General features: G+C 40.6%; 1 long non-coding RNA gene across 4 annotated transcripts in view; it reads right to left on the reverse strand.

Moving 5' to 3' along the window:
- Positions 1 to 17,677, reverse strand: part of LOC128930480 (uncharacterized) — a 40,945-nt gene extending 23,268 nt beyond the window's left edge. Inside the window, exons 1-5 of one of the 4 annotated variants that reach the window (XR_013531337.1) lie at positions 17,443 to 17,677; positions 14,079 to 14,360; positions 9,633 to 9,730; positions 366 to 420; positions 5 to 102 (exon numbers count right to left, since the gene is read on the reverse strand). This is a non-coding gene — a long non-coding RNA (uncharacterized LOC128930480). The remainder of the gene's footprint in view (positions 1 to 4; positions 103 to 365; positions 421 to 9,632; positions 9,731 to 14,078; positions 14,361 to 17,442) is intronic. The other 3 variants (XR_013531335.1, XR_013531336.1, XR_013531338.1) reach the window with 3 other exon arrangements.
- Between the last annotated feature and the right edge of the window lie 77 nt (positions 17,678 to 17,754).

Consider the following 17,754-nt stretch of genomic DNA (forward strand, 5'->3'; position numbering starts at 1 on the left):
ATACCTGTAATCCCAACGACTCAGGAGGCCAAGGCAGAAGAATCACTTGAACCCAGAAGGCAGAGGTTGCAGAGAGCCGAGATCACACCATTACATTCCAGCCTGGGCAACAAGAGTGAAACTCCATAACTATCTCTATCTATTATCTATCTATCTATCTATCTATCTATCTATCTATCTATCTATCTATCTCTATCTATCTATCTCTATCATCTATCTATATCTATCTATCTCTATCTATCTATATCTATCATCATCTATCTATCTATCATCTATCTATATCTATCATCGTCTATCTATCATCTATCTATCTATCCATCATCTAGCTATCTATCATCTGTCTATGTATGTATATACTTGATTACCCAGTTAGAGCAGGGAGTAAGTCATCTCAGCTGGCTCCAGGTAGGGGGAAACATCCTGAAAACAGAACACATGCTGAGCTCATGGGGAGCAACTTTGTAATAAAACCTCAAAACTTGGGCAAGACACTCAACCATGCACACTGAGGGGCAAAATAGCGGAGTTTAACTGATATATGACCTTTCTCTGGCACTTGATCTCACTTGATCTCTTGATTCTTTCCCAAGGGCACTTTATTTCCTTTCAGGAACACCCCATTTATGCTTCAAACTCACTCTTTGTCTCTGTGCTAGATTACTTGAGACTGGAAAAAACAAAATCAGTGCAAACCTATATGGACCAGCGATTGGTCACATGGTAATCGTGAAGAATGATTTATTTTTTATTGCTGGCAATTTATTATTCTCCAAATTAAAAATAACATCTGATTTACATTTAAGATTTTTATTATATGAAGCTTAGCTTTTCATGTCTTCAGAAATAACTGTCAATTCTTTTTCCAAGGATTAACAATTACACTGCTGTGTTTATATCTCTTGAGATTATTCGATGTGAAGAAGCTTTTATAAACAAGTGTTTACAAACAGAATTATCTGAGGTGGAATTTCTCATATTTTGCAACTCATAAATCAACACATTGTAAGAAAGCTGTGAATTTCGGAATGGCAAGAACAGACTCCAGATTTGTTCACCCGGGAATTTATGGAGTATTTACCACTGAGGCACCTTCACTACCCTTAACGTTCTGTTGAAGGGCCAGTAAGAACCTGTTAATTTCAACCTGCAAGAGTCTTGCCATTTTAGGGTTAGCATTAAAAATAAGAGAAAGGCAATTTTCTCATATTCGCCATCTGTAATTAAGCGAGTAAACAAAGCAAAAGGTGACTATTCAGACCATCTGCTCTGTCTTCTGTGGATTCCCTGAGGTTTCTAGATTTTTGAATTCAACAGTATTATGATAATTCTGTGCTTTTGCAATCTACAAATATGCGTTCCAGCCAGAGATCAGAGTTGCAGTTTTTTGAACTAATCACTGTTGGTAAAGCCTTTCCCTCCTGCTCAGTTTTTAAAGATAGGGCAGGTCAGGGAGGCTCATGCCTGTAATTCCAGCACTTTGGGAGGCTGAGACAGGCAGATGACTTGAATTCAGCAGTTCAAGACCAGCCTAGCCAACATGGTGAAATTCTCTCTCTACTAAAAATATAAAAAAATCAGGCTGGGCACGGAGGCTCATGTCTGTCATCTCAGTACTTTCGGAGGCCGAAGCGGGTGAATCACAAGGTCAGGAATTTGAGACCAGCCTGACCAACATAAACCCCGTCTCTATTAAAAATACAAAAATTAGCTGGGCGTGGCGGCACGTGGCTGTAATCCCAGCTACTAGGGAGGCTGTGGCAGGAGAATCTCTTGAACACGGAGGCAGAAGTTGCAGTGAGCCAAGCAAGGTCACACCACTGTACTCCAGCCTGGTGACAGAGTGAGACCCTGTCTCAAAGATATCATAATAAAAAATTAAAAAATAAATTTAGCTGGATGTGGTGGCACATGCTTTTAATCCCAGCTACTTGAGAGGCTGAGGGCAAGAGGATCCCATGGACCCAGGAGGCAGAAGTTGCAGTGAGCTGACATCATGCCACTGCAGTCCAGCCTCGGTGACAGAGCAAGACTACATTAAAAAAAAAACCCAGTAATTTGAATCAGTAATTAGTGCTACCCTGCCAGAAATGTGTACAGTTTAAAGACAAGTAAATGAATTGGCTAAAAGTGCAATTATTAAGTAGTGAGGTGAAAGCTGGAACACTGCGAATCCCATTTTCTCTCTTTAGATATTTCCAAGGCTTTATACTGTGTTTCCAAGTAACATTAAGAGCATATAACCTGAAGAACAACACATTTCAGCTGTTTCTAGAAGTTATACTTCATTATTGGAGCAGGGGAAAGCAATTTGAAGGGCATTATTAGCTAATTTAATCTGAATTTTGCCAGAAACATTTTAAGTTCTAAATATAGGGTCCACTTGCTATGCAAATTTAGATTGTTATTATTATAGTTTAGGTCAAGATGAACAAAGAAGAAAAGCACGGAGACTGAGGCAGGCAGATTACCTGAGGTCAGGAGTTTGAGACCAGTCTGGCCAGTATGGTGAAACCCCATCTCTTCTAAAAATACAAAAATTCGCTGGGTGTGGTGGTGCATGCCTGTAATCTCAGCTACTCAGGAGGCTGAGGCAGGATAATCACTTGAATATGGGACATGGGAGTTTGCAGTGAGCTGATACCATGCAACTGCACTCCAGCCTGGGGGACAAGAGCAAAACTCTGTCTAAAAAAAAAAAAATGTTGGCCAGGATGGTCTCGATCTCCTGACCTTGTGATCTGCCCACCTTGGCCTCCCACACTTCTGGGATTCCAGGTGTGAGCCACTGTGCCCGGCCGAAGGTGGATGATTTCTGCATTTCCAACTGAGGTACCCAGTTCATCTCATTGGGACTGGTTAGGCAGTGAATGCAACCCATGGAGGGTGAGCAGAGGCAGGGTGGGGTGTCACTTCACCAGGGACCTCCCTCCCCCAGCCAAGGGAAACCACGAGGAACTGGGTTTCTGGCTGGGTTACTACGGTTTTCCCACAGTTTTTGCAATCTGCAGATCAGGAGATTCCCTCGTGTGCCTACAGCACCAGGGTCCTGAGTAATAAGCACACAACTGGGTGGCTGTTTGGGCAGACACCAAGCTAGCTACAGGAGTTTTTTTTTTTTCCATAACCCAGTGACATCTGTAGCCCCAGCAAGACAGAACCATTCATTCCTCTGGAAAGGGGCTGAAGCCAGGGAGCCAAGTGGTCTCATTCAGCGTGTCTCAATCTCACTGAGCCTGGCAAGCCAAGAACCACTGGCGTGAAATTCTCGCTGCCAGTACAGCAGTCTGAGGTTGACCTGGAATGATCGAGTTTAGGGAGGGAAGGGGCATGCTCCATTACTGAGGCTTTTTCTCTTTCTCATTACGAGGAGGTTTTCTCCTGACAATGCTAAGGAGGCTGAGGGGTCTGGAGTGGGCGGAATTCAGGATAGCATGGCAAAGTGCTTGTGGCCAGACTCCTTCTCTAGATTCCTCCTCATTGGGCAGAGCATCCCTGAAGGAAAGGTAACAGTTCCACTCAGGGGCTTAGAGACAAAACCCCATCTCTGTGGGACAGAGCACCTGAGGAAAAGGGAGGAGCAGCTGTGGGTGCAGCTTCTGCGGATTTAATCATTCCTGACTGCTGGCTCTGAAGAGAATAGCTGCCCATCACAAGAGGGATTCTCCCAGCACAGCACACCAGCTCTGCTAAGGGACAGACTCCCTCCTCAACTGGGTCCCTGATGATCAGCCCTGTGCCTCCTGACTGGGAGAGACCTCCCAACACGGGTCGATAGACACCTCAGACAGGAGAGCTCCAGCTGGAATCAGGCTAGTGCCCCTCTGGGAGGAAGCTTCCAGAGGAAGTAGGCAGCAATTCCTGCTATTCTGCAGCCTCTACTGGTGATGTCAGGTGAACAGGGTCTGGAGTGGACCTCCAGCAAACTGCAGCAGCCCTGCAGAAAGGGGCCAGACTGTTAGAAGAAAAACTAACAGAAAGCAACAGCAGGGCCGGGCGCGGTGGCTCACGCCTATAATCCCAGCACTTTGGGAGGCCGAGGCGGGTGGATCACGAGGTCAAGAGATCGAGACCATCCTGGTCAACAAGGTGCAACCTCATCTCTACTAAAAATACAAAAAATTAGCTGGGCATGGTGGGGTGCACCTGTAGTCCCAGCTACTCGGGAGGCTGAGGCAGGAGAATTGCTTGAACCCAGGAGGTGGAAGTTGCAGTGAGCCAAGATTGCTCCATCGCACTCCAGTCTGGGTAACAACAGCAATACTCTGTCTTGGAAAAAAAAAAAAAAAAAAAGAAAGCAACAACATCAATATAAAGGACCACCATATAAATACCCCATCCGATGTCATCAGCCTCAAAGACCAAAGGTAGATAAATCCATAAATATGAGGAAAAAATCAGTGAAAAAATGCAGAAAATTCCCAAAACCAGAATGCCTCTTCTCTAAATGTCACAACCCCTCTCCAGCAAGGGCACAAAACTGGATGGAGAAGACTAGGCATGGTGGCTCACATCTGTAATCCCAACACTTTGGGAGACCAAGAGAGTTGGATCACAAGGTCAGGAGTTCAAGACTGGTCTGGTCAAGATGGTGAAACCCTGTCTCTACTAAAAATATAAAAATTAGCTGGTTGAGGTGGCAGCTGCCTGTAATCCCAGCTACTCAGGAAGCTGAGGCAGGAGAATCACTTGCACTGCATGACAGAAGCTGCAGTGAGCTGAGATCGTGCCACTGCACTCCAGCCTGGGCAATAGAGGAGGAGTCTGTCTGAAAAAAAAAATGAATGGAGAATGAGATTGACAAATTGACAGAAGTAGGCTTCAGAAGGTGGGTAATAACAAACTCCTCTGAGCTAAAGGAGCATGATCTAACCCAATGCAAGGAAGCTAAGAACCTCGATAAAAGGTGACAGAAACTGCTAATTAGAATAACCAGTTTAGACAGGAACATAAATGACCTGATGGAGCTGAAAAACAGCAGGAGAACTTTGTGAACCACACACAGTTATCAATAGCCAAACCGATCAAGCCAAAGAACCAATATCAGAGACGGAAATCAACTTAATAGAAAAAGTTGTGAAGACAATATTAGAGAAAAAAGAATAAAAAAGAATGAACAGAGCCTCCAAGAAAGATGGGACTATGTGAGAAGAGCAAACCTATGACTGACTGGCATACCTGAAAGTGATGCAGAGAACGAAACCAAGCTGGAAAACACACTTTGAGGATATTATCTAGGAGAATGTCCCAAACCTAGCAAGACAGGCCAACATTCAAATTCAGGAAATATAGAGACCACCACTAAGATACTCCTCGAGAAGAGCAACCCCAAGACACATACTCATTAGATTCTCCAAGTTTGAAATAAAGAAAAAAATGTTACCTGCAGTCAGAGAGAAAGGTCTGATTATGTACAAAGGGAAGTCCGTCAGATTAATGGTGGATCTCTCTGCAGAAACAGTGTAAGCAAGAAGAGAGTAGGGGCCAATACTCAACATTCTTAAAGAAAATAATTTTCAACTCAGAATTTTATATACAGTCAAACTAAGCTTTATAAGTGAAAGAGAAATAAAATCCTTTACAGAAAAGCAAAGGCTGAGGGGTTTTGTCACCACCAGGCCTCCCTTACAAGAGCTCCTGAAGGAAGCACAAAATGTGGAAAAGAAAAACTGGTAGCAGCCACTGCAAAAACACATCAAAATATAAAGTCCTATGAAACTATGAAGAAACTGCATCGACTAATGTGCAACATTACCAGCTGGCATCATGATGACAGGATCCAATTCACACATAACAGTATTACAATTACATGTAAATGGGCTAAAGCCCCAATTAAAAGACACAGATGGACAGATTGGATGAAGAGTCAAGACCCATCAGTATGCTGTATTCAGGAGACCCATCTTACGTGCAAAGACACACACAGGCCCAAAATAAAGGGATGCAGGAATATTTACCATGCAAATGGAAAGCAAAACAAATAAACAAGAACAAAAGGCAGGGTTTGCAATCCTAGTCTCTACTAAAACAGACTTTAAATCAATAAAGATAAAAAAAAGACAAAGAAGGGCATTACACAATGGTAATGGGAACAGTGCAACAAGAATCACTAATTATCCTAAATATATATGCACCCAGTACGGGAGCACCCAGATTTTTAAAACAAGTTTTTAGAGACCGACAAAGAGACTTAGACTCCCACATAATAATACTAGGAAACTTTAACACTGCATCTGTCAATATTAGACAGATCAATGAGACAGAAAACTAACAAGGATATTCAGGACTTGAACTCAGCTCTGGACTAAGCATACCTAATAGACATCTACAGAACTCTCCACCCCAAATCAACAGAATATACATTTTTTTCAGTGCTACATAGCACTTATTCTAAAATCAACCACATAATTGGAAGCAAAACACTCCTCAGCAAATGCAAAATAACTGAAATCATAACAAACAATCTTTCAGACCACAGTGCAATCAAATTAGAACTCAGGATTAAGAAACTCACTCAAAACTGCACAACTACATGGAAACTGAACAGCGTGCTCCTGAATGACTACTGGGTAAATAATGAAATAAAGGCAGAAATAAAGAAGTTATTTGAATCCAATGAGAACAGAGATAATGTACCAGAATCTCTGGGACACAGCTAAAGCAGTGTTAAGAGGGAAACTTACGACACCAAAGACCCACATCAGAAAGCTGAAAAGATCGATAATCAACAGCCTAACATCACAATTAAAAGAACTAGAGAAGTAAGGACAAATAAATTTAAAAGCTAGCAGAAGACAGGAAATAACTAAGATCAGAGTAGAAATGAAGGAGACAGAGACAAAAATTCCTTCAAAAAACTAATAAATCCAGGAGCTGTTTTTTGAAGAGATTAACAAAATACACAGACACTAGCTAGACTAATAAAGAAGAAAAGAGAAGAATCAAATAGACTTAATAAAAATAAGGGGATATCACCACTGATCTCACAGAAATACAAACTACCATCAAAGAACACTACAAACACCTCTATACAAATAAATTAGAAAACGTAGAAGAAACGGACAAATTTCTGGACACATACCCCCCTCCCTAGACTAAACTAGGAAGAAGTCAAATCCCTGAATAGATCAATAACAAGTTCTGAAATTGAGGCAGTAATCGCCTACCAACCAGAAAAAGCCCAGGACCAGACATATTCACATCCAAATTTTACCAGAGGTACAAAGAGGAACTGGTATCATTCCTTCTGAAACTATTCCAAACAATAGAAAAAGAGGGACTCCTCCCTAACTCATTTTATGAGGTGAGCATCATCCTGATTCCAAAACTTGGTGGAGACACAACAAAAAAAGAAAATTTCAGGCCGATATTCCTGACGAACATCAATGCAAAAATCCTCAATAAAATACTGGCAAACTAATTCCAGGAGCACATCAAAAAGCTTATCCACCACGACCAAGTTGGCTTTATCCCTGGGATGCAAGGTTGGTTCAACATACACAAATCAATAAATGTAATCCATCATGTAAACAGAACCAATGACAAAACCACGTGATTATCTCAATAGACACAGAAAAATCCTTCGATAAAATTTAACATCCCTTCATGATAAAAACTCTGAATTAACTAGGTATTGATGGAACATATCTCAAAATAATAAGGGCCATTTATGATAAACCCATAACCAATATCATACTGAATGGGCAAAAGCTGGAAGCATTCCCTTTGAAAACTGGCACAAGACAAGGATGCCCTCTCTCACCACTATTATTCAACAAAGTATTGGAAGTTCTGGCCAAAGCAAGGAGGCAAGAGAAAGAAATAAAGGATATTTAAATAGAAAGAGAGGAAATCGAATTTTCTATTTGCAGATGACATGATTGTATATTTAGAAAAACCCATCATCTCAGCCCAAAAACTGCTTAAGCTGATAAGCAACTTCAGCAAAGTCTCAGGATACAAAATCAATGTGTAAAAATTACAAGCATTTCTATACACAATAATAGACAAACATAGGGCCAAATCACATGTGAACTCCCATCCAAAATTGCTACAAAGAGAATAAAATACCTAGGAATACAACTTACAATGGATGTGAAAGACTTCTTCAAGGAGAACTACAAACCACTGCTCAAGGAAGAGAGGACACAAACAAGTGGGAAAAAATTCCATGCTCATGGATCGGAAGAGTCAATATCATGAAATTGGCCATTCTGCCCAAAGTACCTTATAGATTCAATGCTACTCCCATCAAGCTACCATTGACTTTCTTTGCAGATTAGAAAAAACTACTTTAAATTTCATATGGAACCAAAAATGAACCCAGATAGCTAAGACAATCCTAAGCAAAAAGAACAAAGCTGGAGGCATCATGTTACCTGACTTCAAACTATACTACAAGACTACAGTAACCAAAACAGTATGGTATATATCTGGTCTAACCAGATATATAGACCAATGGAACAGAACAGAGCCTCAGAAATAATACCACACATCTACAACCAACTGATCTTCAACAAACCTGACAAAAATAAGCAATGGGGAAATAATTTTCTATTTAAGAAATGGTGCTGGGAAAACTGGCTAGCCAGTATGTGGAAAACAAAAACGGAACCCCTTCCTTATACCAGACAAAAATTAACTCAAGATGAATTAAAGACTTAAATGTAAAACCTGGCCTAGACGGTGGCTCACGCCTGTAATCCTAGAATTTTGGGAGGCTGAGGCAGGTGGATCACTGAGGTCAGAAGTTTGAGACCAGACTGACCAACCTAGAGAAACCCCATCTCTACTAAAAATACAAAATTAGGCCAGGCACAGTGGCTTACGCCTATAATCCCAGCACTTTGGTAGGCTGAGGCGGGTGGATCACGAGGTCAAGAGATCGAGACCATCCTGGTCAACATGGTGAAACCCTGTCTCTACTAAAACTACAAAAATTAGCTGGGCATGGTGGTGCACGCCAGTAGTCCCAGCTATTAGGGAGGCTGAGGCAGGAGAATTGCTTGAACCCAGAAGGCGGAGGTTGCGGTGAACCGAGATCGTGCCATTGCATTCCAGTCTGGGTAACAAGAGCAAAACTCCGTCTCAAAAACAAAACAAAAACAAAATTAGCTCGGCGTGGTGGCACATGCCTGTAATCCCAACTACTCGTGATGCTGAGACAGGAGAATAGCTTGAACCCAGGAAGCAGAGGTTGTAGTGAGCTGAAATTTTGCCATTGCACTCCTTCCTGGGTGACAAAAGTGAAACTTTCAAAAAAAAAAAAATAATAATGTATTTGGTTACTGTAGATTTGTAGTATGAAAAAGAAAAAAATAGTAAAACCCAAAACCGTAAAAACCCTAGAAGAAAACCTAGGCAATACCATTCAGGGCACAGTCATGGGCAAAGACTTCATGACTAAAACAGCAAAAGCAATTACAACAAAAGCCAAAATTGACAAATGGGAGCTAATCAAACTAAAGAGCTTCTGCACAGCAAAAGGAACTATCATTAGCCCAGCACAATGGCCCATGCCTGCAATCCCAGTACTTTGTGAGGCTGAGACAGGAGTTTGAGACCAGCCTCATCAACATGGAGAAACCCATTTCTACTAAAAATACCAAAAATTAGCTGGGCATGGTAGTACATACCTGTAATCCCAGCTACTCAGGAGACTGAGGCAGGAGAATCGCTTGAACCCAGGAAGCGGAGGTTGCAGTGAGCTGAGATCGGGCCATTGCACTCCAGCCTGGTCAACAAGAGCAAAACTTGATCAAAAAAAGGAAAGAAAAGAAGAGAGAAAGCTACCATTCTGACAAAGGTCTAATATCCATAATATACAAGAAACTTAAACGAATGTACAAGACAAAAACAACCCCATCAAAAAGTGTAATATCCATAATATACAAGAAACTTAAACGAATGTACAAGACAAAAACAACCCCATCAAAAAGTGGGCGAAGGATATGAACAGACACTTCTCAAAAGAAGACATTTGGTTGGGTGTGGTGGCTCACACCTGTAATCCCAGCACTTTGGGAGGCCGAGGCTGGTGGATCACAAGGTCAAGAGATCGAGACCATCCTGGTCAACATGGTGAAACCCCGTCTCTACTCAAAATAAAAAAAAATTAGCTGGTCATGGTGGCATGCGCCTGTAGTCCCAGCTACTCGGGAGACTGAGGCAGGAGAATTGCCTAAACCCAGGAGGCGGAGGTTGTGGTGAGCCGAGATCGCGCCATTGCACTCCAGCCTGGGTAACAAGAGCAAAACTCCATCTCAAAAAAAAAAAAAGAAAAGAAAACATTTATATAGCCAACAATCATGAAAAGAAACTCATCATCACTGGTTGTTAGAGAAATGCAAATCAAAACTGCAAGATACCATGTCATACCAGTTAGAATGACAATTATTAAAAAGTCAGGAAACGACAGATGCTGATGAGGCTGTGGAAAAATAGGAATGCTTTTACCCTGTTGGTGGGAGTATAAATTAGTTCAACCATTGTGGAACACGGTGTGGTGATTACTCGAGGATCTAGTACCAGAAATACCATTTGACCCAGGAATTTTATTACTGGGTATGCACCCAAAAGATTATAAATCATTCTACTATAAATATACATGCACATGTATGTTCATTGCAGCACTATTTACAATAGCAAAGACTTGGAACCAACCCAAATGCCCATCAGTGATAGACTGGATAAAGAAAATGTGGCACAGCATGGAGTACTAGGCAGCCATAAAAAAGAATGAGTTCATGTCCTTTGCAGGGACATGTATGAAACTGAAAGCCACCATTCTCAGCAAACTAACACAGGAACATAAAACCAAACACTGCATGTTCTCACTCATAAGTGGGAAGTGAACAATGAGAACACAGGACAGACAGAGGGGAACATCACAAACAAGACCTCTCAGGGGGTTGGGAGCAAGGGAGGGAGAGCATTAGGACAAATACCTAACTAATTTGGGGCTTAAAACCCAGATGATGTGTTGCTGGGTGCAGCAAACTACCATGGCACAAGTATACCTATATAACAAACCTGCACATTCTGTACAACTGAAAGTAAAATAAAAATTTAAATTTAAATTTTAAAAAGTGAAAAATAAAACCATCAATAATAACATGATTTGAACCCTGTCGAAGGCCAATTTTATGCAAAAGCCCACTAATGGACATTGTTTCTATGTATAAAAACTTGTGCATACATTGAGGATATTTTGCAGAAACAAAAATCCTTACAAAACTCTGTTAATTCCAATATTACAGTTTGAAATTGGCCTGGGCTGACAATAACTTAAACAAGATTTCTAAACTTAGTACTAAAATAATAGAAGTAATCTTATATGAATTATTAATTTTAAAAAACGGAAGCAAAGATTATTATAAAGACAGTACCATGTATCCTACTTAATAGAATATTTCTATTTGTGTCTTTCTTTCTTTTTTTTTGAAACAGAGTCTCACTCTATCACCCAGTCTGGAGTGCAGTGGTGGGATCTCAGCTCACCGCAACCTCTGCCTCCCAGGTTCAAGAGATTCTCCTGCCTCAGCCTTCCAAGTAAGTGGGACTATATGTGTATGCCACCATGCCTCCCTACAGAGTGTGTGTGTGTATTTTTAGTAGAGATGAGGTTTCACCGTGTTAGAAAATTTTCACTTACTTTGAAATTTTCTTTAATTTGAAAATTGTCAAAGCTGTCTACACTCAAAGAAAAAAACAGAATAGTCTTCAGATTCTCTATCCAAGGCTTCTTTGAAGAGCTCAACAATAGGATCTGTGTTGCTTTTCATTTATATAGCAAAGATGGAAGCAAAAAAAATGGCAAAAAGAATATTAAAATATTAAAAAGAATCAGAAAACTTTCCAGAAATAATTTGGGTTTTTCCCTACCCAAAGCCACATCTTACCTGATTAAACTAGTATTTTCTTTATGTTTGTGTATGACTAAGTTCTTATAGCCTTAGGACCCTTTTAAATTGCATTCAGGAAATAAAGTTCAGGCTTAGAGGCAGGGCACTGTGGCTTACACCTGTAATCCCAGGACTCTGGGAGGCGGGGGCGGGCAGATCACTTGAGGTCAGGTGTTCAAGTCCATCCTGGCCAACATGGTGAAATCCCATTTCTACTAAAATTACAAAAAATAGCTTGGTGTAGTGGCTCACACCTGTAGTCTCAGCTACTTGGGAGGCTGAGGCAAGAGAATGGCTTGAACCTGGGAGGCAGAGGTTGCAGTAAGCTAAGATGGCGCCAGTGCACCATTTTGATTGAGAAATATTTAATACTCTAGGTAAAGATACCTGAAATACTGTAAAATTCAGTAAATACATTTATTGTCTTCCAGTGTGTTCATAGCATTTATAATTGGATGTCCAGAATAATATTTGTAGAAAATAAGCCTAAATTTACTTAGAAATATATATAGAAATTTATGGCATTATGCTAAACAGGTATATTCAGGATAAATGTATTACAAAATTCTTTCGGGGTCTGGTGACTCACACCTGTAATCCTAGCACTTTGGGAGGCTGAGGTGGGTGGATCACTTGAGGTCAGGAGTTGGAGGCCACTCTGGCCAACATGGTGAAATGCAATCTCTACTAAAAATACAAAAATTAGCTGGGTGTGGTAGCACATGTGTGTAACCCCAGCTACTCAGGAGGCTGGGGCAGGAGAATCACTTGAATCCAGGAGAGAAAGGCTGCAGTGAGCTGAGGTGCCGAGACGGTGTCACTGCACTCCAGCCTGGGCGACAAGAGCAAGTGTTCAGACTCTTCATAATATTAAACCATTATTTACCTACATCACTAAATGAGCAAGGCATTTGACTTTGTATTTTTAGAGGAGATGGGATTTCACCATGTTGGCCAGGCTGGTCTTCAACTCCTGACACAGGTGATTGACCCACCTTAGCCTCCCAAAGTGCTGGGATTACAGGCGTGAGCCACAGCAGCTGGCCATCTTGATTTTTAATGTTCAAAATAATATAATACTTTAAAAGACAGACTCTAAAGCAACTGTTTAGAGTAAAATTCTAAGTGCCTAACTGATTTCCATTATTAGAAAAAAAGGTATTTAAATATATTTTTTACACTACATTTAAATTTATCAAATGAACATACTTGGCCATGAGAAATGTATTAACTAAGTAGATAAGGAAACAATTTGCCTAATTTAAGACTGGCAAGTGCTCAACATTTAGGTGCTCATTTATCTAGTGTTACTGGCATGTTAAAGAGCAGTACTCGTGGCCGGGCATGGTGGCTCATGCCTATAATCTCAGCACTTTGGGAGGCTGAGGCGGGGGGATCATGAGGGTTAAGAGATCAAGACCATCCTGGTCAACATGGTGAAACCCCGTCTCTACTAAAAAATAGAAAAATTAGCTGGGCATGGTAGAGTCCCGGCTACTCGGGATGCTGAGGCAGAGCTGCTTGAACCCAGGAGGCGGAGGCTGCCGTGAGCCGAGATCGCGCCATTGCACTCCAGCCTGGGTAACAAGAGCGAAGGTCTGTCTCAAAAAAAAAAAAAAAAAAAAAGAGCAGTACTCAATGAAAAATCTTTCCATCATATTTATATTCATCCTCTATGTGAATATGTGGGAATTTGCAAGGATAGTGTTGAAAGCATTCAATTTCCATTACAGCCCCAGAATGACTAGTTAGAACGAACATGGATTACAAACCACTGATGTGGCCACCTTGTTTTCAGGCTTTTTGTTGATTATGATGTAACAGAATCAACAAATAAAAGCTAATAAACTTCCCGTACACTCCCTATATGCTGGGCACTCTTCTGGCATCTTTATTTGCATTAATTGCGTCAACTTTACAGACCCCTGGAATTCAGGCACTATTATCCTCACCGTACAGCTGGAGAGTGAAGCACAGACGAGTCGTGAAACTGTATTCAGGTCATGCAGCCCATGAGCGGCAGAACTGAGATGCAACCAGGAACCACCTGATACGGAGTTTCAATCTTAACCACAATCCACAACACCCTTGCACCCAATTTTTGTTTTAATTCCTGAGCCCACATTTTGGCATCAAATTTTCTAATCTAGTGGAAATAAAGTATATCTTAAAACTTACTTTTTGGCTGGGAGCAGTGGCTCACGCCTGTAATCTCAGCACTTCGGGAGGTCAAGGTGGGTGGATCACCTGAGCTCGGGAGCTGGAGACCAGCCTGACCAACATGGAGAAACCTCGTCTCTACTAAAAATACAAAATTAACCAGTCGTGGTGGCACGTGCCTATAATCCCAGCTACTCAGGAGGCTGAGGCAGAAGAATCACTTGAACCCAGGAGGCAGGGGTTGCGGTGACCCGAGGTTGTGCCATTGCACTCCAGCCTGCACAAGAGCGAAAACTCCATCTAAAAAAAAACAGAAAACAAACAAACAAAAACAAAACAAAACACTTTTTAAACTTTTATATACTACGTAGACATTGATTTTTGGTTTAAAGTACTCATTACTAAGCTTAACACAAATATTTTGGTAAACACATTCTAACGATACCCGTCTCATGACATTATAGAACTCTGGATTTTACTTTGGAAATATTTTAAATTTTTATATTAAAAGCCAGGATGAGCCTATAATAACACAGAAAATTTCTGTCTGTATGTACATCACAATCTATTGAGTGGTCTACAGTTGCTGAAAGTTTCCAAAAATCTAATACAAAAATACTCTTCCTCATTGAATATAGAATATTGTTTGCTCAGTGACAAGAGTGAAATAGATTGAAATTACTAATCAGTCACTTACCAATGACCAAGGAGGTGGCTACAGTTAGATGACTAAGAGCAAAAACCGTAGACTGAATTTCACCCACTCAAAAAATTATGTAAAACGAGTTATTTCTCCAAATTGTTATATCAATATGGAAAATAAGTATTACTCCGACTTTAAAATCCACAGAGGTCATTTTATTATTTTGCAACTCTAACTCACAACTACAAAACAGAAAATTCTGCATAGAAATATAACTTGTGCTCTAAGTATGCTACGGTAAAATTAAAACATCTTCAGCTGGGCACGCTGGCTCACACCTGTAATCCCAGCACTTTGGTAGGGCGAGGTGGGCAGATCACAAGATCAGGAGTTTAAGATCAGCCTGGCTAGCACGGTAAAACCCCGTCTTTACTAAAAAATACAAAAAATTAGCTGGGTATGGTGGCGCACTCCTGTGATCCCAGCTACTTGGGAGAGTGAGGCAGGAGAATTGCTTGAACCCAGGAGGCGGAAAAGCACTGCAGTGAGCCAAGCTCGTGCCACTGCACTCCAGTCTGGACGACAGAGTAAGACTCCCTCTAAAAAAAAATCTTCAATTACTATAACTCTTAAAAATCTGTTTTCAGAGGCTGGGTGTGGTGGCTCACGCCTGTAATCCCAGCACTTTGGGAGGCCGAGGCCGGTGGATCACAAGGTCAAGAGATTGAGACCATCCTGGTCAACATGGTGAAACCTCATCTCTACTAAAAATACAAAAATTAGCTGGGCATGGTGGTGCACGCCTGTAATCCCAGCTACTCAGGAGGCTGAGGCAGGAGAATTGCCTGAACCCAGGAGGCGGAGGTTGCAGTGAGCTGAGATCGCGCCATTGCACTCCAGCCTGGGTAACAAGAGCAAAAACTCCGTCTCAAAAAAAAAAAAAAAAAAAAAAAAAAAAAATCGAGATCATCCTGGCAAAATGGTGAAACCCAATCTCTAATAAAAATACAAAAATCAGCTGGGCGTGTTGGCGGATGTCTGTAGTCCCAGCTACTCCGGAGGCTGAGGCAGAATTGCTTGAACCCGGGAGGCGGAGGTTGTAGTGAGGTGAGATCGCGCCACTGCACTCTAACCTGGCAACAGAGCGAGATTCCGTCTCAAAAAAAGTTTTTTAAAATCACTTTTCAAACATAGTTTCTGGCCAGGTGCAGTAGCTCATGCCTGTAATCCCAGCACTTTCAGAGGACAAGGTGGGCAGATCACTTGAGGTTTTGAGTTCAAGAATAGCCTGGCCAACATGGTGAAACCCTGTCTCTACTAAAAATACAAAAATTAGCTGTAATCCCAGCTACTCGGGAGGCCAGGACAGAAGTGCTGAACCTGGGAGGTAGAGGTTGCAGTGAGCCAAGAAAAAAAAAAAAAAAAAAAGAAAGAAAAAAAGAGTCTCTAACAAATTATTTAGCACACTTTGTGTTAGAATCGAATAGATTTTTCTGGAGAGGTGCAGTGACTCACACCTGTAATCTCAACACTTTGGGAGGCTGAGGAGGGCATATCACCTGAGGTCAGCAAGACCAGCCTGGCCAACATGATGAAACCTCATCTCTACTAAAAATACTGAAATTAACTGAGCATGGTGGCAGGTTCCTGTATCCAGCTGCACAGGAGGCTGAGGTAACGCAGGAGGTGGAAGTTGCAGTGAGCCAAGATCACGTCATTGCATGCCAGCCTGGGTGACAAGAGCGAGGCTCCATCACAAAAAAAAATTTTTTTCTTTTACAAAGAAACAATGTTAAGTGATGGGTTCTCTCACCCATGAAAAATGTATGCTTCTTATTTATCAATCTGAAAGTTATAATAAGCGAATTCTCTAGTTAAAACAACTTTTTTCAGTTCATTAAAAAATAAAATTTTTCTCATTAAAACCTATAAAGTACCATGTGAAATGCCATGGCATAAAGACACCAGGGAGAAAACTGTTGCCATAACACAGTAAAAGAAGGAAGCTGTAATGTATATAATATAACCTCTATGATAAGACATATACTAAGCCAAACAAAACAGGATAATTAGAAAACAAAAGCCAAAGTTCTCTTTAAATTCAGGAAGAGTCAGCTTGGCAGCCTAGACAAAAATGCCCGCTCCACATGAAAAATCAATGTTATTTCTTCACCAGTGATATTTTTAGCTCTGATTTGAAGTTAGAAACTAACTCCGGCAGGAATATTTATGGCTTATGATGGATCATCTGTGACACAGGAAGTGCTTTCATATTTGTGTGCTACATTTATAGATTTACATCCTCATGACTTATGACGTCTCCCTAGTGCTTACCTCAGCAAATCGGATCAATAGATTTACTTGCCGCTAATAAAAAGTGAAAGAAACAGTAACAAAAAAAAGTAGGCTTATATAAGGTTCTCCAACGAATAAAATAAAATGCAATGTTCTAACTAAATATGCAAACTAATACCCTAATTTTGGAATTATATCTAAAAATTATTTTGTGTGCATGATTCAATTTTATAAAAATTATTATAATCCCTGACCAGCTCCCATAATGAATACTTCATAAACTACACAACAAAAAATATGTAAAACACACAATAAAATTATGGGCCTAGCCTGAGTACCAGGTACCATAAACCCTAAAATTTTACACTAATACATTCCATACAGAGAGTACAGATTTGCTTTCAGCATTTTTGAGTTCTTTTTGTTTTCTAGTAAATTACCCACCTTATTAAAATGATTCCTTCTGTTCCAGTAGTGCTCTTTTCTTCAGAAAACAGATAGATTCACATCAAGACACTTAATAACTGTGTAATTTTCTTACATCTAAAATTTATCTTTGGAACAATACATGTGTATATTTAACTCTATGTAAATCAAAACTAAAAGTCTGTGTGTGTTTGCATGCAGAGGCCAGTTCAAAAAATATATGTTACAAATATCTGAAAATGTTTAAGAGTCAGAAATGAGTTGATTTTATTTCTACTTATACATAATTTTTATGACCATAAAAATAATCATGTAGTCAATGACAATTTT

This window comes from Callithrix jacchus, chromosome 22 (assembly GCF_049354715.1).
Source record: "Callithrix jacchus isolate 240 chromosome 22, calJac240_pri, whole genome shotgun sequence".
In the NCBI taxonomy this organism is placed as follows: domain Eukaryota; kingdom Metazoa; phylum Chordata; class Mammalia; order Primates; family Cebidae; genus Callithrix; species Callithrix jacchus.